General features: G+C 43.9%; 1 long non-coding RNA gene across 1 annotated transcript; it reads left to right on the plus strand.

Annotated features, from left to right (window-relative positions):
* The first annotated feature begins 9,220 nt into the window (after window positions 1-9,220).
* On the plus strand, window positions 9,221-22,043 carry LOC143785994 (uncharacterized). Its single transcript, XR_013218193.1, has 3 exons — window positions 9,221-9,325; window positions 18,273-18,420; window positions 21,893-22,043. It is a non-coding gene; the product is annotated as an uncharacterized LOC143785994 (long non-coding RNA).
* The last annotated feature ends 451 nt before the right edge of the window (window positions 22,044-22,494 follow it).

Raw genomic sequence — 22,494 nt, forward strand, 5'->3', positions numbered from 1 at the left:
GTTAGTGAAAAGTCGGTAATTCAATTGCCGGCTTTTCATTTCTCCTTCCCAAACCCGACAGGATATGAGACATGGTTTACATACAGTAAACCATCTCATATCCCCTTTTTTTTTTTTTGCATATTCCACACTACTAAGTTCCCACGCTCGAGTTCATATGAGTTCATCCAGCAGGGGGCGCATCACCGCGACTCAAGGTAACTACAGGACATTCCCCTGCGCTCCATTCATTCCCAAAATTTTACACACAGGAGCACAGCTGCATTAGCGCAGCTCCTGGGTGTAAAATGACTTAACCCCTTCAGATGGATTTACATCGTGGGACGTGACTGAACGAAGGAAGGTATGGGATATTGCTGATTTTTTATTTTTATTTTTTTACAGAACGAGGGTCTTCAGGTGGATTAAGAGTATAATAATATATTAAAACACCCTGTGTCTTTATTTCATTAAAATACTTTTTAATAATGTGTGTGTGTTTTATTAACCATTTCGTACTATAGGATTAATAATGGATAGGTGTCATAATTGACGCCTCTCCTGTATTAACCTGGCTTAATGTCACCTTACAATAGCAAGGTGGCATTAACCCCTCATTACCCCATATCCCACCACTACACGGGAGTGGGAAGAGAGAGGCTAAGTGCCAGAATAGGCGCATCTTACAGATGTGCCTTTTCTGGGGTGGCTGGGGGCAGATGTTTGTAGCCAGGGGGGGCCAATTACCATGGTCCCTCTCTAGGCTATTAATATCTGCCCTCAGTCACTGGCTTTACCACTCTGGCGGAGAAAATTGCACGGGAGCCCACGCCATTTTTTTCCGCAATTTAACCCTTTAGCTTACAAGCTAGAGTGCCCAAATTTTGCACATACACACTACTAACATTAGTAGTGTGGAATATGCAAAAAAAAAGGGATATGAGATGGTTTACTGTATGTAAACCATGTCTCATATCCTGTTGGGTTTGTGAAGGAGAAATGAAAAGCCGGCAATTGAATTACCGGCTTTTGTGCTATCTCGCGCTGAATTAAATATAAATACAGTATATATATATATATATATATATATATATATATATATATATGTGTGTCTCAATGACATATATATATATACACTCACCGGCCACTTTATTAGGTACACCATGCTAGTAACGGGTTGGACCCCCTTTTGCCTTCAGAACTGCCTCAATTCTTCGTGGCATAGATTCAACAAGGTGCTGGAAGCATTCCTCAGAGATTTTGGTCCATATTGACATGATGGCATCACACAGTTGCCGCAGATTTGTCGGCTGCACATCCCAAAGATGCTCCATACAAGGCAGGATGGATCCATGCTTTCATGTTGTTTACGCCAAATTCTGACCCTACCATCCGAATGTCGCAGCAGAAATCGAGACTCATCAGACCAAGCAACGTTTTTCCAATCTTCTACTGTCCAATTTCGATGAGCTTGTACAAATTGTAGCCTCAGTTTCCTGTTCTTAGCTGAAAGGAGTGGTACCCGGTGTGGTCTTCTGCTGCTGTAGCCCATCTGCCTCAAAGTTCGACGCACTGTGCGTTCAGAGATGCTCTTAGGCCTACCTTGGTTGTAACGGGTGGCGATTTGAGTCACTGTTGCCTTTCTATCAGCTCGAACCAGTCTGCCCATTCTCCTCTGACCTCTGGCATCAACAAGGCATTTCCGCCCACAGAACTGCCGCTCACTGGATTTTTTTTCTTTTTCGGACCATTCTCTGTAAACCCTAGAGATGGTTGTGCGTGAAAATCCCAGTAGATCAGCAGTTTCTGAAATACTCAGACCAGCCCTTCTGGCACCAACAACCATGCCACGTTCAAAGGCACTCAAATCACCTTTCTTCCCCATACTGATGCTCGGTTTGAACTGCAGGAGATTGTCTTGACCATGTCTACATGCCTAAATGCACTGAGTTGCCGCCATGTGATTGGCTGATTAGAAATTAAGTGTTAACAAGAAGTTGGACAGGTGTACCTAATAAAGTGGCCAGTGAGTGTATATATATATAGAGAGAGAGAGAGGTACTGTATATATGTTTGAACGAACATTTGAGCCCATAAATCCATTAGATGTCTGTTTTGCAAGCCTGCGAGAAAATATCGCAGTACGGATGCCATACGGATTACATACGGAGGATGCCATGCGCAAAATACGCTGACACACCCTGCCTACGGATGACATACGGATCACTATTTTGGGAACATTTCTGCGTATTACGGCCGTAAAAAACGGACTGTATTTTCATACGCTGAGTGTGAGGCCGGCCTAAGGGGAACATTTAGGAGCCGTCGATCAGGCTAGATGGGTGGAGATTGAAATGAACCTTTCACTAAGAATTATACATTCCTTCTGACATAAATTATCAAAGTAAGTACACCAGCCTCATCAGGTCTAAAAGATCTATTTTATATATGCAGTTGTGAATTCTCATGACAAATCTGCTTTAATATGACAATTTAGTAAAGAACTTGTTTTCAGATTGGTAACTTTGTCCGATCCCCCATGGGGGTCCACAGTGGAAGTTAATGGAGCATAACAATGCCACAGAGGGGATCCTCAGCTCTGAATCAATGCTTTTTTTGGAGCCAGAGCAGATCGTTAAGAAGCAATAGGTCATCACGTGGAAGATCCATTAATTTAAAGGGAACCTGTCACCTGAATTTGGCGGGACCAGTTTTGGGTCATATGGGCGGGGTTTTCGGGTGTTTGATTCACCCTTTCCTTACCCGCTGGCTGCATGCTGGCCGCAATATTGGATTGAAGTTCATTCTTTGTCCTCCGGAGTACACGCATGCGCAAGGCAATATTGCCTTACACAGGCGTGTACTCCGGAGGACAAAGAATGAACTTCAATCCAATATTGCGGCCAGCATGCAGCCAGCGGGTAAGGAAAGGGTGAATCAAACACCCGAAAACCCCGCCCATATGACCCAAAACTGGTCCCGCCAAATTCAGGTGACAGGTTCCCTTTAAGGCCTGTTTCACACGTCAGTGGCTCCGGTACGTGTGGTGACAGTTTTCTCACGTACCGGAGACACTGACACACGTAGACACATTAAAATCAATGTGTCTCTGCACATGTCAGTGTGTTTTCACGGACCGTGTGTCCGTTTGAAAAACACGGAGACATGTCAGTGTTCGTGGGAGCGCACGGATCACACGGACCCATTAAAGTCAATGGGTCCGTGTAAAACACGTACCGCACATGGATGCTGTCCGTGTGCAGTCCATGTGCCGTGCAGGAGACAGCGCTACAGTAAGCGCTGTCCCCCCAGCGTGGTGCTGAAGCCGCCATTCATTTCTTCTGTCCAGCAGCGTTCGCTGGAGAGAAGGAATGAAAAATCATTGTTTTTTAATTTTTTTTTGTGTTTAAAATAAAGATCCTTGTCACCTCCCCCCTCCCACCCCCTGTGCACCCACCCGCTGGAAATAAAATACTCACCCGACTCCCTCGATGCTTCCTCTCAGCGCCGCAGCTTCTTCCTGAATGAGCGGTCACGTGGTACCGCTCATTACAGTGATGAATATGCGGCGCATTCTACTCCGGCTTATTTGCCATGAGAAAGAACGCGCAGGCGCTTATTAATGTGTGTGTGTGTGTGGGGGGGGGTCAAGGGACTCACCCGGAAGCTTTTGCTGAGCAAAAGAGCAGCAAGATGGGAGCGCTCTCCTGCACGCCGTCATGCCCTCACAGGTGATGCTTATTTGAATGTGATTATTTCTATATAAACTCAGCAGGGTTTGAGTAAAGCTCATATTCTCCCCTGAGGAAGACGCTCTAGCAGCGTCGATACGCGTGGGGCCTTCTTACTCTCTCACGGACTGCATTTGGTATTGTGCTATTGCTCTGGCAAATCTGACCACCACTATGGAATTGGTATGCCGGCAGCTCAAACAGCCCTTGTGCTATTATTTGGGATATTTTTTCTAGGCTGGGCATTATATCTGTGTGACATTTGGGGTCAGTATGACTCTTTATTTCTTATATGCCAGGGGGTGCTTTGTTGGTAGTGCACTTTAATTGTACGTAATATAGGGTTGGCAGGACGTATAGGTGTTTTACTCTGTGGGGACAGGATACCCACCACTATATCTCCTATGTCCTACATAAAAAGCCTTTTTTGATGGGTCAGCTGGCAGCCTATTGTATTTTTTTGATATATATGAGAGTTTCTATGTTTGGAGATTTGTGCTTAACCTATTTATATCATGTATGAGCACTGCCATCATTGCATTGTTAGGTCCGGTTGGGGTGATTATGGTTGGGCTATTTAGCCTTTTTTGGTTTTTAAATGTTTTTAAATTTGTTACCTTGTTTGCCTTGTTTGTATAAGTCATTTAAATAAAGTATAATATTCAGGTTGACCCCTTGTGTGTGCATATCCTTTTTCTTGCTTTTCCTCTATGCTCTCTCATCCTTGTCCATGCTCCCCCAAACCATGTATATGCCTCTAACCTTGCATATGCTCCCCCAACCCATGTATGTACTCCTCCATCCTGGTATATGCTCCTCCATCCTGGTATATGCCCTTCATCCTGGTATATGCCCTTCATCCTGGTATATATGACCTTCATTCTGGTATATATGACCTTCATTCTGGTATATATGACCTTCATTCTGGTATATATGACCTTCATTCTGGTATATAAGTGCAGCATCCCAGGTAGCCGGTTGCTGCAGTGATGTTGCCTTCTCTTCGGGGAGGGTGATGTCACGCTTGGAGGCAAGGGGGATTCTTTCTATCAGGTAAGGCACTCACATTCAACACATCTGAATCTAGACCAGGAGGGGGAGCTCAGGACCCGGATTCAGGGGAGCTTCCTTACACTTTATGTAACCTGGTCTGGAGGAGGAGTCAGCCAGTTGTAGAGGAGTGAAGAGAGGAGAAGGACGTCTGGAGCAGACGCAGGGGCCGAGCAGCCACGAAGGAGCTGCTACCCCTGGAAAGAGTGAGAAGCAGAAGGAGAGTTGAATTGTGGAGGAGCTTAGAGGGAAGAAGCACAGAGGAGGATGAGGCACAGAAGGAGAACAGTGGAAGGACACCCTGTGAGCCAGGGCGCAGAAGCCGGGTACCGGGAGCCCGAGGTCGTGTGGTTCTCCAGGACGCGCGACAGAACCGGAGGGCATAGTACTATATGTCAATTGCCTGTAACAAGTCTGAGGTGAAGCAGTGACCTTAAGTGCCGGGTCATCTAAGAGATCCTATAAACAGGCTCAAATTGCCTATCGTACAGACATCTGTCTTAGGACAGGAGAGAGAGGACCCTGTGAGCAAGCTTTAAGCCGCAGGGACCTCGCCATCTGGCGCAAGTAGGAAAGGCTTACGGACCTCACCTGAAGTGGGACCCCTTATTGCCTCCAAGCCGGCCGGACTACAGCTACCCTACACCTGGTACCCTGGACTGAGGACTGCTACCATCAGTAAACCAGGTAAAAGACTGCAAACTCTGTATCCTCCACTTATTCATCGGCATACACCATCTTTGCCACACACCTTGGGAAGCCCTGGGGGCCCCACTTCACCTGTGGGAAGCGTTACCATCTTGCTGCAACAACATCACCCCAGAGGACCCCTATAAGCAGCGTCGGTCCCCACTGACCGAATACCACTGGTGGTGTCACGAACAATAGACTTTATTCACTAATCCCCTTAAAGACCTTTCCCTTTAATTGGGCGCCCAGGGCCATGGAACTGGTCGCAGCCACCGTGACATCCCCTTTAAGACCGGACCCGATACCGAGTACCCCGCTGCCCTGGTCGGGCGATCCATATGCATCCCCATCCTTGTATATGCCCGTCATTCTGGTATTTATGTCACCCCATCATTGTATATGTCCCCCATTATGCCAGCACCACTTTTCATCGCATAGAAAAAAACACAAACATTGCTGCTCACCTTCCTCTTCCCCACTGAGTAGTTTTCTGAAGCTAGCACCTGATTTCAGCGTGCAAGTGACGGGAGGCGCATGAGGTCACTGCCATGTGCCCAGTCGCGTGTACGCCGACGTCATCTGCTGGCCTCTGATTGGCTAGCAGCGTGTATTGCGGTGCACGGATATGGCGAGTTCGTGTGCTGCAATACACTTCAGCTGGATGTGGGTCGAGGACGCAGATCCAGCTGAAGTAAGGACTGGCATCGCTGTGCTCCTCACCCCACTGGCCATGGTACACTGATGCGGAAAGGCGATGGCGCGCGTGCCCACAGGGAGGGCTCTGTGTGCTGCCTCTGGCACATGCCATAGTCTCGCCACTGCTGATCTAGAATATCTAGAAACCTGTCAAATCCAATTGAACATGAATTAAACTTTTTCTGCTGTTTAGAACATTATATATCTTTTATTTAAAACTTTGAACTTTAGTCTTCTCTATAAACATCTAATATGTGGTACAAAAGTATACAGTAATACAAAGAAAATTGCAAATTATAACATAGACTGTTTATAAAAAATCAATGAGAATTATCAATGCCCAATAGATAGTTGTTGGCCGAACGATCCTGTGGCCAATCATTCAGCTAACAGCTCTCTCTGGAGAGTCCCCCATACACTGCTGAGCGCTCCTGAGAAAGCCGCTGTCAAGAGTTCTCTGGCGGTGGCTTATCTCTCAGCTAACAATAGGATCGGCAGCTGGAAATCTCATGGGCTTATCCTTTTCTACTGTACTTCTACATAATCTGTCAAGGAATCAGGAGGCCAGATTCCGTGAATGTCAGATGGTTTGGTAAAAATTAGTCTAATACTCATGGGGGTCTTCAGGCCATCCTCTTCAGTTGGCATCTCTGATTACAAAGTTATGATTTCTGATCAATGTTATAGCTGATCTTCCCCAGTACATAATGATAATGCTTTCACATCAGGTTTAATAGCCAAAAAAGCAACCTGACTAATTTGCTTGTTTTAGAATGAAGCTTGTGAAATCCATAGGTCTTTCCACTCCCGGTCATTCAACCTATATACTGGATTGTGGCAGTGTGGAGGGGGCAACAAATGTCAAATCTGCTAAATTTACATGGTATTACCTGATGTGATAAGAGCATTGCTTATATAATAATCTCGTATCTTTACGTAGTAAGCTGTTCCAATGTTTGGTAAATTAGGGCATATATTAGACAAGCTATTATGACATTAATGTTGGCGTCCACCAAATCTTCTTGTTGCGACTCTTTCACAGGTTGACATGGAGCAACAACGTAGTGATCTAGTGTGATTCTGGGACTTCGGGCTAGGAGTTTAAGGGATAACTTTTGTCATAGATGTTCTCAGATTCCTGCTGTTAACCCTGGGCATTGCTGCTAGCTATTTAAGGTCCTGATTGCTTGTTTTTCATTGCCAGATATTAAGTTCAGCTTGACCTGGTCCACATACCTGCTCTATGCTCTTGTGTTGCTGTTTTGATTACTCTGTTTTTTTTACCTCAGTTTGTATTCTGACCACCCACTTACTTCCCAAGTCTGTCCCTTAAGTTGAGCTTCTGGTAATGACCCTATGTGACGAGCCTCCAGCTTACTCCACCGGCCCGCAGCCTACATTATGGTCTCAAACCAGGGACCCCTATGTAAATCCAGATCCCTGTACTAGGGTTAATAAGTGAAGACTAGGGCAAGCCTGGGATCTGGCAGATGGAGTGGCTAGCACTAAGCCTATTCAAGACCGCCCTATTAAGATCTGCTAGGCTACCACGGACAGTGCCCTCATGACAGCTGTTAATGATAACCTTGTGAGCAATACTGTACCAATGAGAGGTGCCATACCAAAAATATGAGAGCATGCTCTATTCTACATCAAAGGCTTCTAACATCGCAAAATCTCTAAGGCCGGTTTCACACGTCAGTGGCTCCGGTACGTGAGGTGACAGTTTCCTCACGTACCGGAGACACTGACACACGTAGACCCATTAAAATCAATGCATCTGTTCAGATGTCATTGATTTTTTGTGGACCGTGTCTCCGTGTGCCAAACACGGAGACATGTCAGTGTTCGTGGGAGCGCACGTATTACACGGACCCATTAAAGTCAATGGGTCCGTGTAAAACACGCACCTCACACGGACATTCTCCGTCTGGGGTCCGTGTGCGTGCAGGAGACAGCGCTACAGTAAGCGCTGTCCCCCCCACATGGTGCTGAAGCCGCCATTCATATGTTCCCTGCAACAGTGTTTGCTGCAGAGAAAATATGAATAATAGTGTTTAAAATAAAGATCTATGTGTGGTGTGTGGTACCCACTCGCCATACGGGCAGCACACGTGTGCCGCACGTATGGCCTACGTGAGTTCCCAGGCACACGGACACGGATAACTCCGGTACCGATTTATTCCGGTACCGGAATTATCTGGACGTGTGGGACAGCCCTAACATGGTACCCAACTATCATGAGTCTCTATTGGTATTGGTCTTCTCATATGGGCCAAAGGGATCTTTTGAGCCTCCTTTGGCTTCAGGTTTGACTGCAACCCAAGCAACCACTACAGATATTCCCCTACATTCAGCCAATAGAGACACACTAGTTCCCCACTTGGGGTTTGTCACCTGCATGAGACATAAGCTAGACCCAGGATGTGTGGGAGGCTCTTGGGAAAATTGGAGACCTCATAGACTCCTGAAGTGTTGGCAAATCTTCAAGGCACATCGTCAACCTCCCGAAAACCAGTGCTTTCAGGTCTCCTGTGCATAGCAACAATATGCTCCGGCATTTGATAGAGCACCAGCTTCCAATCTTGTGGTCAGGGGTGCATGAACCTAAAAGGGGGCATGGTTACTAGAAAAAAAAAACCTCAGAATCCCGAAAAGTCAGCTGTAAATAAAAGTTGGCAATAAAAATCTCTTTTGAGTAAGCCATTTAAGGACCTCTTAGGAACATGGGCTCTACACCCCACAAAGCTGCGCTCTACACCCCACAAAGAAGGGGTCTCCACATTTTCACTTTCCAGTTGTTGCAATACAGTTAGAGGGTCACCAATTCCAGACCTCTGCCTAAACAATAGACAATGGGCCTGATGTATGAAACGACTGCAGACGAGAGCTGGATGTTGCTGTCCATCTCTAAACTCTGATAGGTTACTATGGGCAACATCTCCAGTTTTGGAAGCCTAGTGTTTTAAGAATTTCCTTATATGTTCAATTGGAAAGATTTATGAAACTGACAAAAAAAATGGTTTGTGTTGCCCATAGCAACCACTCACATTGCAGCTTTCACTTGCTATAGTGCTTTATTGTGATTGGTTGCTAGGGGCAACAAAGATCATTTTTATATTATACAGTTTTCATAAGTCTACCCTCGCGTTTGTCCATCGGTCACGTTCTAGTAAAGCGTAAGTACCTGCCAGTTTTACACGTGACAAAATCAATACTCTCGGGGGATCATAACCTTTCACAGTAAGCAATTCAAAAGGTCACTTACCTTAAAAACACAACCAATAACGCAGCGTGTGCCGCTCCTCACCCACATTTTCTTTTATAAGAAAAATATATATTTTTCATATCATAGATGTAATCTAGAAATGTTTCAACATTTTTTTGTTTACTTATAAAATGTTTTCCCGACTATTGGGACAAAGTAAAGCAACACATAACATTGTCTTGTAGGTCAGTATAGCAAATCTGTATATCAGATCCATAACTGGGCCTCAATGCAAAATCTACAGAAAGACGCCCGACTACAGGGCGGTCAGCGGCCAGTGCCTGAACATTATCCCCTGGTCCCGGTGTGGCCAGTCCTGTATACGAAGTCTCCTGATCCCAGTGCGGACAGTCCTGTTCCTGAAGTCCACTGATCCCAGTGCGGCCAGTTCCTGAACATTTTCCCCCAGTCTGTGTGCGGTGAGTCCCTGATCCAGTATCCTAGACCGGTGTGTCTGAACATAGTCCTAGTCTGTGTCAGTGAACCTGACATCTGGGGTCAGTATCGGCAGTACCTGATGATCTGATAAGTTGTGGTACCTGGCGGCTACCTGCAGCCCAGTTTATCTCCACCATCAGGAGCTCCAGTGAACACCAGGCAACCTCTGAGCTACGCCCCTTACTAGCAGGCCCGGTCCTGTGGCACATGTGGGTCTACAAATCAGCTTGCACCACCATTGGGCGTAACAAAACCGAGCACATGCTATAAACACATGCTATATATACAGTGGGGCAAAAAAGTATTTAGTCAGTCAGCAATAGTGCAAGTTCCACCACTTAAAAAGATGAGAGGCGTCTGTAATTTACATCATAGGTAGACCTCAACTATGGGAGACAAACTGAGAAAAAAAAATCCAGAAAATCACATTGTCTGTTTTTTTATCATTTTATTTGCATATTATGGTGGCAAATAAGTATTTGGTCAGAAACAAAATTTCATCTCAATACTTTGTAATATATCCTTTGTTGGCAATGACAGAGGTCAAACGTTTTCTGTAAGTCTTCACAAGGTTGCCACACACTGTTGTTGGTATGTTGGCGCATTCCTCCATGCAGATCTCCTCTAGAGCAGTGATGTTTTTGGCTTTTCGCTTGGCAACACGGACTTTCAACTCCCTCCAAAGGTTTTCTATAGGGTTGAGATCTGGAGACTGGCTAGGCCACTCCTGGACCTTGAAATGCTTCTTACAAAGCCACTCCTTCATTGCCCTGGCGGTGTGCTTTGGATCATTGTCATGTTGAAAGACCCAGCCACGTTTCATCTTCAATGCCCTTGCTGATGGAAGGAGGTTTGCACTCAAAATCTCACGATACATGGCCCCATTCATTCTTTCATGTACCCGGATCAGTCGTCCTGGCCCCTTTGCAGAGAAACAGCCCCAAAGCATGATGTTTCCACCACCATGCTTTACAGTAGGTATGGTGTTGGATGGATGCAACTCAGTATTCTTTTTCCTCCAAACACGACAAGTTGTGTTTCTACCAAACAGTTCCAGTTTGGTTTCGTCAGACCATAGGACATTCTCCCAAAACTCCTCTGGATCATCCAAATGCTCTCTAGCAAACTTCAGACGGGCCCGGACATGTACTGGCTTAAGCAGTGGGACACGTCTGGCACTGCAGGATCTGAGTCCATGGTGGCGTAGTGTGTTACTTATGGTAGGCCTTGTTACATTGGTCCCAGCTCTCTGCAGTTCATTCACTAGGTCCCCCCGCGTGGTTCTGGGATTTTTGCTCACCGTTCTTGTGATCATTCTGACCCCACGGGGTGGGATTTTGCGTGGAGCCCCAGATTGAGGGAGATTATCAGTGGTCTTGAATGTCTTCCATTTTCTAATTATTGCTCCCACTGTTGATTTCTTCACTCCAAGCTGGTTGGCTATTGCAGATTCAGTCTTCCCAGCCTGGTGCAGGGCTACAATCTTGTTTCTGGTGTCCTTTGACAGCTCTTTGGTCTTCACCATAGTGGAGTTTGGAGTCAGACTGTTTGAGGGTGTGCACAGGTGTCTTTTATACTGATAACAAGTCTAAACAGGTGCCATTACTACAGGTAATGAGTGGAGGAAAGAGGAGACTCTTAAAGAAGAAGTTACAGGTCTGTGAGAGCCAGAAATCTTGATTGTTTGTTTCTGACCAAATACTTATTTTCCACCATAATATGCAAATAAAATGATAAAAAAACAGACAATGTGATTTTCTGGATTTTTTTTCCTCAGTTTGTCTCCCATAGTTGAGGTCTACCTATGATGTAAATTACAGACGCCTCTCATCTTTTTAAGTGGTGGAACTTGCACTATTGCTGACTGACTAAATACTTTTTTGCCCCACTGTATATATATTTGTCATTGAGAGACCTGAAGACCTAACTATTGATGTTGGAGCCTAGCATCAAGAATAATAGCTATTAAAGGGGTTGTCCACTACTCTCCTATTGATAACCTATCCATACAATCGATAAGACCCAGCTGCAGCCACTAAACAAAGTAAATGAGCTTTGCTGCACCACACCATACACTGTTGATGATTGTTGGGGATGCCAGGGTGTTGGTCTCCTGATCTTATATTGATGTTCTATCCTAAAGATTGGTCATCATTATAAAAGTAGTGGACAACCCCTTTTGGAACTGTGTGTAATAATTATAGGGGATAAATCACGAGACTCTTTGTGTGGAACAAGACAACTACAGGACACAGTTTTATAAGTGGTAAAGTCTATATTATCACACGGTGATTCAAACAGGAGCAGAGAGAAACTCAAGTGCACAACACTTGGAGTAAATATTAAATGCAGCTTAACAGTCTATAGGAAACTTCAGAGGAAAATGCAATCACGCAAAAAAGTCTATGAAGCACAATTAGTCTTGAGGATACTTGACATGAATAAGTCCTTGCTTAGTCCAACACAGATAGATATATTTATAAGGCAGTTCAAATAATATCTTAGCTCAAACAGGGAGGCCTGGGTAATAGTCTCAGGTTCTTGCAGAGCAGCAACAGCTTACATGTCCAGCAAATGCATATGGAAGTAAACACGAGCAGCAGATGAAGGAGGATTACTGGAACTGGTGTATCCAGCAGGATCTCAGAGCAGAGTAGCAGGATAACCCCACAGGTTCACAGGAGCAGGTATATAGCCAGGGAGTCACCAGAGGTCAGGAGCTGGATGCAAGGCAGAATACTCTAGCACAGACTGAAGGCTTTTTATAGCAGGAAGACACAGTGCACATGAGACCAAAGACGCCATCTTGGAAAAGGGCAGTAATGCACAAAAGGTAATAAAAAATGTTCAGAGTCCTGACACTGTGTCACTTAAAAAGTCAAAATATTCACATCAGAAGTTGAGTGGTGGGTATGACTTTTTTCCAGGCAACACTCAAAATTCTAGTTCACAAATGTATTTTTATTGTTGGGCTTTGAGTGGAAATCCTATATAACAGAAATAATATTATTTGTAGTGTAGGCAAGCAAAACGCCAGTGAAAAGTGGACTTCCTACTGTTGCTGGTTCATGCCAACAAACCCCGCCATACTGGTAAAGAATTACCCTCCGGCATGTGTTGCCTTCCTTTACCTTCCTAGTAATGATGCAGGGTTGGAAAACACTTCCCTAAGAATATCATATATACTTATAACAGAGAAAAAAGGAACATTGTGCTCCAATAGTGCGATACCTTCAGTAAGCAGAATTATCACCCCTATTCTAACTCCTTAACTCAAAGATACATAGGTGTCACACCAACTGCAAAGGGGCGTCTGAGTGCGGTGTTCGACCAGAGAATTAAAACATCATGAGCAGGATGAGTATAAAGAACTTGATGCTTTATTGGGATAAAACTCCAATGTATTTCAATTCCAAACTCAGGAATATTCCGAAGGCATCAAAATATAGAACAATTAATCCCTGATACGTGTTTCAGGGTATTTGCCCCACTTCAGTGCAGAATCAGAGGTCAAATACCTAGTGTTATCCCAAAAAAGCAACAAATTCTATCTACTCAACTTGCTCCTGATAGTTTAATTCTCTGGACGAAAACCACTCTCGGATGTCCATTGCAGTTGGCGTTGGTTGCACCTACATATCTGCTCTCTTCTCTATCCTCACGATGTGAGACTAAGTTCCTCTCTGCCAAAGTGATGAGCGGATGTGGAGATTTCTACTTGCAATAATTCTATAATCGTGTTGTACTCATGGTGCAACTCCAATAGGTGAGAGAACATCCTATACATTTATTTTTATTCTTATCACTTGCAATATTGCAGTAGGGAGCACTCTTCCCCCTCTTTTCTTTCCTTAACTCATAGGATGGGCGCTCACCTGATTATGTTATGCATTAGAAAGTCCACTATTTTCATTTTGGGACATTTTGCATAGACGGCTGCTGCTATATTCTCTTATCCAGATCGGATGGCAAATCTTCCGGGAAAATCCTCAAAATTGCACAAAAATAGATGCCGATGGGCGCTCAGTGTACACGTTTCTACTTGTATTAGGATATTCTATTTTTAAGAATAAAAAACTAAAGAGATGAACTGGAAAATAAATTGATCTGCATTCAGCGTGTAAGGGCATGTTCACACTAAAACACTAAACAGACAAAAGGTAACATAGAAATAAAATGAGCAAATACCCTGGAGTAAATAAATAAATAGCACTAATGACATGTATTTACTGCAGGGTATTTGTTCATTTTGTTTTTATCTTAGGTTTTGTCTATTTTTAAGAATATCAGAGCTTGTCTTAATGCACAACCTTAAAGAGGTTGTCCACTACTTAACCATTGATGACCTACACTCGGCATCCCTACTGTTCTCGGTGGTGGCGGGCATCATCTGGAAATGCTCAGTTGCGGAGCTGCTTCGTCTTCTAATAGTGGCCGCGGCCGGGCGCTGCACATCCTCTTCCTGTTGATTTGAATGGGAGGCGGATGTGCATTATCCGGCCTGACCACTATCAGAGCAGCTCCGCAATTTCTGGCCGGCGATACCGAGAGCAGCGGATGTCGGACTCCGACTGATCAGACATTGATGACCTATCCTAAGGATAGGTCATCAACGATAAAGTAGTGGTCAACCTCTTTCATTTGAAGGTGGATTCTCTCTTCCCATAGATGACTTCCTCCACAGTCGGTAAGACGTGCTATTATACCTTGTTTTACTGATTTTTGACCAACGATGATTCCTGGCATTGGTAGAAGGATGCCTCTAATCATAAACTTGAGACTAGTCTGGCTCATGATTAGGTTGGGTGTACAATAACAAAACATATTGTCTCATTATTTTTCTTGAAAAGACAGATGAATCTGCTCCGTGTTAATTAGAGACGTTGTAAAACGCTGACTGGGGAGTCGTTGTAGAGGCCTAGTTAGGTAAACACTTCGATGCAGAGTTGCTGCCTATAAGAATAGATGTTTATTAATCTACTGCTAATAGCCATTATTACAGGTTCCTTCCATCCGTCCCTTTGCTCGGGGGACATTTTATTTTCCCACCTACTTCATTAAATCTTCCGTCGTAATTTGCTCGCTAAGTGACCCCTTCTTCTAGACCTAGCAGGTGCTTCTGTAATTACCGCTTCCTTCAGATCATGTATGGCAGATGGTGAATTCTATATGTTTCCTTCTCATTAGTGCTCACTGTCTTATAGTGTATGAAGACAAAGGAGACCCGGGGCTTATTCTCATATGTCACAGCATAAATCATTAAATTCTGTTAGAAGAGTAAGTCCATTTCTCCATTACTCATGGGTGTATTAGGGTGTCATGTTCACACCTGCGCAGAGATGAACATAGAGAAATATTTCCATTACGCTAATCTCCCTACTGAATTCAAATTTCTATTGGCAAATTGTTGGCATCCATGAGTCCCCGGACTCGCCCATTTTTGATTGCTCAACTACAGAGAAGGTCTTGGCTGTTCCCCCAAAAAATAACTCCAGAACTTTGGTCTGTAGACATCATAAGGGAGTTTCTCCAAATCATTTCACAATTAATCAAATTTGTTCCAAATTTTCACCCAAAAATTAGGCATTTCAAACTGTTGGGTGTTCGATTTGCACAAATTGTGAAACATTTGCTGGATTCTTTTGGCTGCCATGAAGGAGTTAGTGCGAAAAAAAACAACATTTTATACTTACCTAGCAGCATTAGGCTTTAAATCTCAGCGTGCACTTTATAAAAGCAGCCCACATCGTACAATGCAGCCATCATACTACCTACGGCGGCAGCAGCGATTTATATAATGGGCCACATCCGTCACAATTCTCAAAGATTCTCGGAAACTTGGCGCAATGGTGTTGAGACTTCTGTAAACACAGCTGCCAATACTGAGAACGCTCTCCATGTGTCCGAAAGGGTAAAAGTGGAAATCCAAAATGATGGAAGCTAAAGTGGCAGCAAAACTGGATGAGCTGGTTTCTCAGTGTGCTGTCCGTATGTCACCTATTTTGCACATTGACCGATGATACGCTCATCTGAATGAGCCCTTAGAAAACTGGAACAAACCCTCCAGGGACAATTATCACCATTGGTTGGTTTGAGGCTCATTGGTGCCACAGAATCTAAAATGCTGGGGATGTGGCAACAGGAGACATTGTGGTTGGGATTTTACCTGCCTGACAATCGCTAAGTCCACCAGAAGTGCCAGGAAAGCTTCAGCCACATGCACTGAATATACTATTGTATATGGCCCCAACTGATTGGATGTATGACAAAAAATTACTTTTTGAGGAGCTCTGGAGAGGAACAGAAGCACCCACAAAATAGGGCAATACCGTCTGGCAAAGGATAGGCATAATGAATGGTGGCTCTCACCTAAAGGGGTTGTGCGTTGGCATAACACCTATGAAGGCGTGGAAAGCTGCTACCTCATGGCTGCAGAAAATTGTTCTTCCAGAGGGTTAATGGCAAAAATGGATGCTGGCACGTTTAAGAGGACTGCACTGTGCGAATGAAGATCCTCGGTATTCCAAAATGGATTTTATTAAATCAACATATTTCTGTGCTGTACCAGTGCCTTTCTCAAGGTATAAAAACCAAATACGGTCCAGTGCAGAAACGCGTTGGTATTAATAAAAAACTATTTGGAATTCCAAGGCTCTTCATTCCCGCAGTGCAGCCCACCTAAACATGCCAGCATGCAAAATGTCCGTTGTGGCTTACAATGGGCAGGTAGCATTATATTATTTATTACAAGGGTTCACGTAAAACCCTTTGGCCAATGTATCCCTGCAAGGAAGCACAAACAACCAAATGCAATGTGCTGCTACATTTGTATACTCTTGTAGTTACAGCAGCTTGTACGTGTTCACATTTGTCTCCTTTGGCCAGGAGGTGCCGGTCGGATTTGTTTTGGTTTTTTTTGCAGTTGCCTTTTTCAAAAAGGCTTAGTCATGAAACATGAAGATCAATAACCAATTTCCTCCTACTCCCTTATGTGGGAAACTGTGACATCTCGGTAAATGTCAGAATTTTCCTATTGTAACACCGTGATCTCTCCATGAACAACCTATTGAAAGTTTGTGCGCTCGCATTTACTTTCACAGCATTCTGCGAAATTGTTACCCCCTATAATCACAGAAGCACTGGAGCTGATGGCACTTTGTACTTGTTAATCGTTAACCTGGTATTTTTTAAAGGCAGGGCAGAGCATAGACTTAAAGCCAAAAAGCCAATAAATCTAACTCACATAATGAACTAATAGCACTTCAATCGACCGCACTAATCAACGGGGGTTACAAATTAGTTCAAATAAGCAATTGCAAAGTAATTAGGTCCAGCAGAGATGGAGTTTGTGCATAACCGGGAAATAATCCTTTGTGTAAAGTAACTTTCTTGGTGTCCAGGTGTGCACTTAATAACAATATAAGCTTATTGCAAGGAACCGGGGAATGAATTAATGAGGCTGAGCAGTCGGAGTTGGAAACTTTTTTTTTTCCTTCGAGCTATGTTATTATTGCAAATTTTGTAAGTTTTCAAAACAATAGTGAAAGTCAGGTCTGAGAGCCTGCGGCCTGGAAGATATTACCTTTGCTTTTTTTCTCCCTATTGAAATTTTTCTCACATAACGTTCCGTACAAATGGAAAGATAAAATGATATCAGTCTACTGAGTAACTTTGAAGGTTCTCTTGATAAGTCCTAAGTAGTGATGAGCGAGTGTACTCTTTGCTCAGGTTTTACCCGAGAACGCTCGGGTGGTCTCCGAGTATTTATGACTGCTTGGAGATTTAGTTTTCATCACCTCAGCTGAATGATTTACAGCTGCTAGCCAGCTTGATTACATGTGGGGATTCCCTAGCAACCAGGCAACCCCCACATGTACTCAGGCTGGCTAGTAGCTGTAAATCATGCAGCTGAGGTGATGAAAACTAAATCTCCGAGCAGTCACAAATACTCGGAGACCACCCAAGCGTGCTCGGGAAAACCCGAGCAACGAGTACACTCGCTCATCACTAGTCCTACGTTATTAGGTCATTTTTAATAGTGTAATTATTGCACCAAGGAGACTTTTTTAGGAAATTAGGACTGGTAGCATTTCATCAATACATTTAGGGTAACGCATTAATGGGTTGATAATTGCAACCTACAATTCGAAGAATTAACTTTTTCAACTAAAAGGACTCTACTTCATGGCAAACCCAGTTCCAAACTTGGTCCTTTCGTTTCACATTAGTGTAATTATGGTATATCCTGTTACGGCCCTGATAATTATGACCATGATGACAGCAAAATTGGATGTGCTCTATAGGATTATCATATGGGGAAGCAAAGAAAAATTGCTATCATGCCACTGGAACCAATACGTGACTATACAACCCATGTGTTATAGTTCATTGTCCTACTAATGGTGTCCTTCTCCCACTAGGTAAAAAGCTGCCACGTTGGATGAACTTGGTTGGTCACAATGCACAGATATCTGAGGACCAAGAGTCTGCCAAGAAAGCAATCACCAGTCCATTTCTCCACCTCGATAAGCCTGAGATAAAGGGATCATCCATTCACAGATATTCAGGGTGTGTGCCAAGAAAACAATCCCCACTCCATTAGTCCACCTCCACCAGAATGAACTGTTGGCACTTGACAGCAAGGGTTCAAAGATTTCTGACACTCGTACCAAATTGTGATCTTCTAATCAGCCTGGTGCAACGGAAACTTGAACTCATCTGACCAGGCACTAATTGGCGATCCAATTTTTTATTTATTTTTTGCCCAGATGCTGGAGAGTTGCTATCTTGTTTTCTTTGGACGTCAATGGCACTGGAACTGGTCATCTATTGTTAGACGGTAGACTATCCATGCTAAAGAACCATGTATTAACATGCTTGACTGTACACCACCTGTTCATCAGAACAATCACTCACATCCACCTCTGAACTTTCTTATTGATGAACTAGGTCCACTGGATCACCTTTAGTTGAGTGTTTTTCCTGGATCATATAGTATAATTCTTGGAATAATCTCGACACCATTATAAGCAAAAACCCCACATAGTTTTTGAAACACTAGCCCCAGCTAGTCTAGAACCAATAACCATGCTTCATGTTGTCAAGGTTCACTGTGCATTATATCTTGACAACTCTTGATAGGGCATCCACGGACAGGCTTAGTGCTAGTCACTCCATTTACCAAATCTCAGGGGTTGCAGTGACCTTCACACTTTAATCTCTCTACAAGCTTCTGGACTAACACGGGGCACCTAGACTGGATCCACAGAGTAAATGTTGGCCAGTGGAGTGGGCTGGCAGAACATAGTCCTAAAACTATGTCAAAACTTGAAGTTCAGGTACAAGAACCAAATTGTCATGCAAAAGGATAGTCTAAACACAGGCTAAGGTTAGAAATGAGAATCAAAGCTGAACCAGAGTAAGTGTAAACTATAACTGGCATCTCCGATCAGTATGTATGGAGTTTAAGTACAGTGCGGTGCTGTACTAATGGCCACAACAAAAGCTAGCATCTCTGACTTGACCTGTGCCACCAAGAGCTTCTGGTCCTGCTGTCTCCTCCATCTCTGTCTCTGCCCACAGAATAAATACAACAGTGCCTGGTGACAGAAGCAGATACCGCAGGAGCAGATCCAGGAGGCGCTCTAACAAATTCAAAATTGCTCACAATGAACCAGGTCAATGGAAAACTTGCTCACTTGAGTTCTGGGGTCATGTATGTTATTTCCTTCCCAGGAAAGTGTCCATTCAGTGTATATAGAAATATTGCTCAGGTTATGGGCTGCAGTGCCTTTATATACCTTTCTATAGTTGTTATATCCACAAGGCAAAGTAAGTGTTTTGGAACAAAAATCTTTCATGCCGTTATAATGAAAGTATTTGACTCCCCTGCAGATAATTTCCGCTGCATCGCTTTTCTCCTGTAGTCTTTACCATCCCGTGTATCCATTATTTGCCGCTCACTTCCATTGAGAATGATGACTGAGTGTGGCGGCTGTCACAGGAGAATCAGTGATGTCATTACCGCCACAGTAACAGCTCGGAGAATATTGCAGTCTCCCACTTGGGGATTGTTTGATGCTAAAATATATTATATGATTGATAGGTCTGTGTCATTCTCCGCATGTCAGAAGAGTTCTTCATATAGTAATGGTCCATCAGTCGCAATGCTGAGTATTTCTGCACAAACACCTGTCAGTATTTATCTTGATTTACGCTGCAAAATTACTCACATTAAAGGTGATTTTATTTATATTGAGATCAGTAAGCAACAGAGTGCTCTGAATTTAGTAGACTTTCCAGACACCAGAGCTGCAGAGAACATCATTTAATCTGATGGGAACTACAGACACCAGCTGAGCAGAAACAAATACGTCTCTGCCCAGGTTGGTCTAACAGATACTCATCAAAAGTAGACCCAACCCCAGAGGGGTATTCCAAGCTTGTGCTTTATAGCATTTTCACAAGCTATGCAATACATGTATAGTAGATGCAGGTTAAACCAATGGGAACTGCATCTTGAGAATGAGCCCCATCGGATGGACATTAAATACCATACAAAAGAAGGGGAATTCGACCAACTCTGCACTGAAAGTAGCGTGTGTTAGGACCATGTTCTGGTGGGACCTGCTTCTACTATACATTTATAGCATAGCTTATGGATATGCTGCGAATGTACGAGATGCGATAATTTCTTTAAAAGGGTTAGTCAGGGCTCAATGGAGGCTAAGAACTTGATTACTTACTGGCAGGTAGTTGTTGCCTGTTCTTTATCGCGCCGATGTTTCCAGCTCAGGACAGTTACAGATCGCTCCTGCTGACACTTCTGTTGCTTCTAGTAACATCACGTAAACAGAGAAGCTACTTCTCTTCTGCTCTGTTGATGGGGTTTGACTTCCAATGTCATGCTGATCGACAGACTGATCTCCGCTGCCTAACTGCAGCTTCCTTAAGGATTAAAAGGAGCAATTAGCTTACTACTAATTGCTGTATTACTAATATTGGTATTACTTGGGGTTTTCAACAAGACAGGGTGAGGCAGCAGAATAAATCTGCTCTTCACAAAATTGTTACGCTTTATAATAAATTTTGACACAGAACAATGAGAGCTGTAAAAATAAATATTGACAACTTTTAGACCCGCTTCTCAACACTGGGGCCCACATTTTTTTATTATTTTTATTTTGTTTCTGGGTGAACTTGATTAACCCCCTTATATTTGAACACAATTTGCTAGTACGTTCATGCCTCAATCTCATGATTGTATTTTGTAAACTCAGAAAGTGTTAGGAGGTTACATGTGAGGGTCACTGTATGTTCCCCCCAGAATGCGGAGGCGTATTGAGGTCATGAGAGTGCACTGCAGTCACAGTCATAGCTGTGGTTGCAATGCAGACTAAAGTAAGTATAGGTATTGGACATGCTGGTTGTCCAAGGCCGATTTAGGGAAAACCTGCTCTGGGCTTTTGCATTGAAATGGACAGCAGGGCAGTAGTGGTGCAGTCCGTTTCATTTCTGGCCGGGTTTTCCATATGGCTGAAGGCCACAGATTCAACCTGTGTGAGGCAACACAAGCCAGTGGAACCAAACAGCCAAGGCAGCTGAAAAGCTTGGCAAACGACAGCGTACACAGCGGTGCAGTCGCCTGCGGCAACTGGTCTCAAGAGGTGGACTGGCATGTTTAGTGACTCTAAACTGGAGGATATGGTTCCCGGCTGCGATCTGGAGGATATTGTGTACTGTGTATTGCTGTGAGTAAAGAAACATTAACACGGCATGCAGTCGCCCATGGCAACAGGTCAGAGGTGGGCTGGCGTGTTTAGTGACTGTAATACAGAGGATATGTGCCCGATTGCGAACCGGAGGTGGACTGTCTTGCTTCCGGCTGCGATCCAGAGGATATCGTGTGCTGTGTTTTTTTGAGTTGAACATTAAAGGGATGTTTTGCTTTGAACTTTTCTGGGTCACTGCCTCATCACTGCACAGGGTTTTACTGCTGCACTACACTGCGCATTGCAGTAATTTGCACTGCCCTTGACAGGGAAAGAGAAGTACGCCTGCGCAGATGCGTGATGCCGGGGACACTGTGTGGATGACATAGGATGCGCTTTCCACATGAAGCAAGAAGGAGGACGGCACTGCAAGAGAAGAGACACCGGAACAAGACAGTGACCCTATCGGACTTGACCGCCCCGAAGGTGAGCATTATAAAAGGTCTTTTTCTTGTCTTGCAGGTTGGCTTGGGGGCATATATACATAATATTAGAATGCTGTATATCAGGGCTGGAAGGTACTGGCCTTACCTCGTATGGGACAAACCTGGTGACAGGTTCCCTTAACATTATTATAAAGAGTGGCTTGTAAAGAGGTTGAACTTCATGCTTGGCTATTGCCCCATCATCAGGGTCACATTTAGAGATATACAGGTCTTTGTGATGTCCCGCCCAGGTACTGTCCACTAAAATTGGACTGAGGTTTATTTTTCTGTCTACTTTTTAAGCATTTGATAATGATTAAAAGGCATAAAAATATGTTGACATTTTGAAAACACGTTTTTTGGACAGAATAAAGGAATCTTGGCAAACACCAATTAGTAAACAGGCTCCATTTTACCATTTTACAAGGTGAAACTGACATTTCTCT

This window comes from Ranitomeya variabilis, chromosome 7 (assembly GCF_051348905.1).
Source record: "Ranitomeya variabilis isolate aRanVar5 chromosome 7, aRanVar5.hap1, whole genome shotgun sequence".
Lineage (NCBI taxonomy): Eukaryota > Metazoa > Chordata > Amphibia > Anura > Dendrobatidae > Ranitomeya > Ranitomeya variabilis.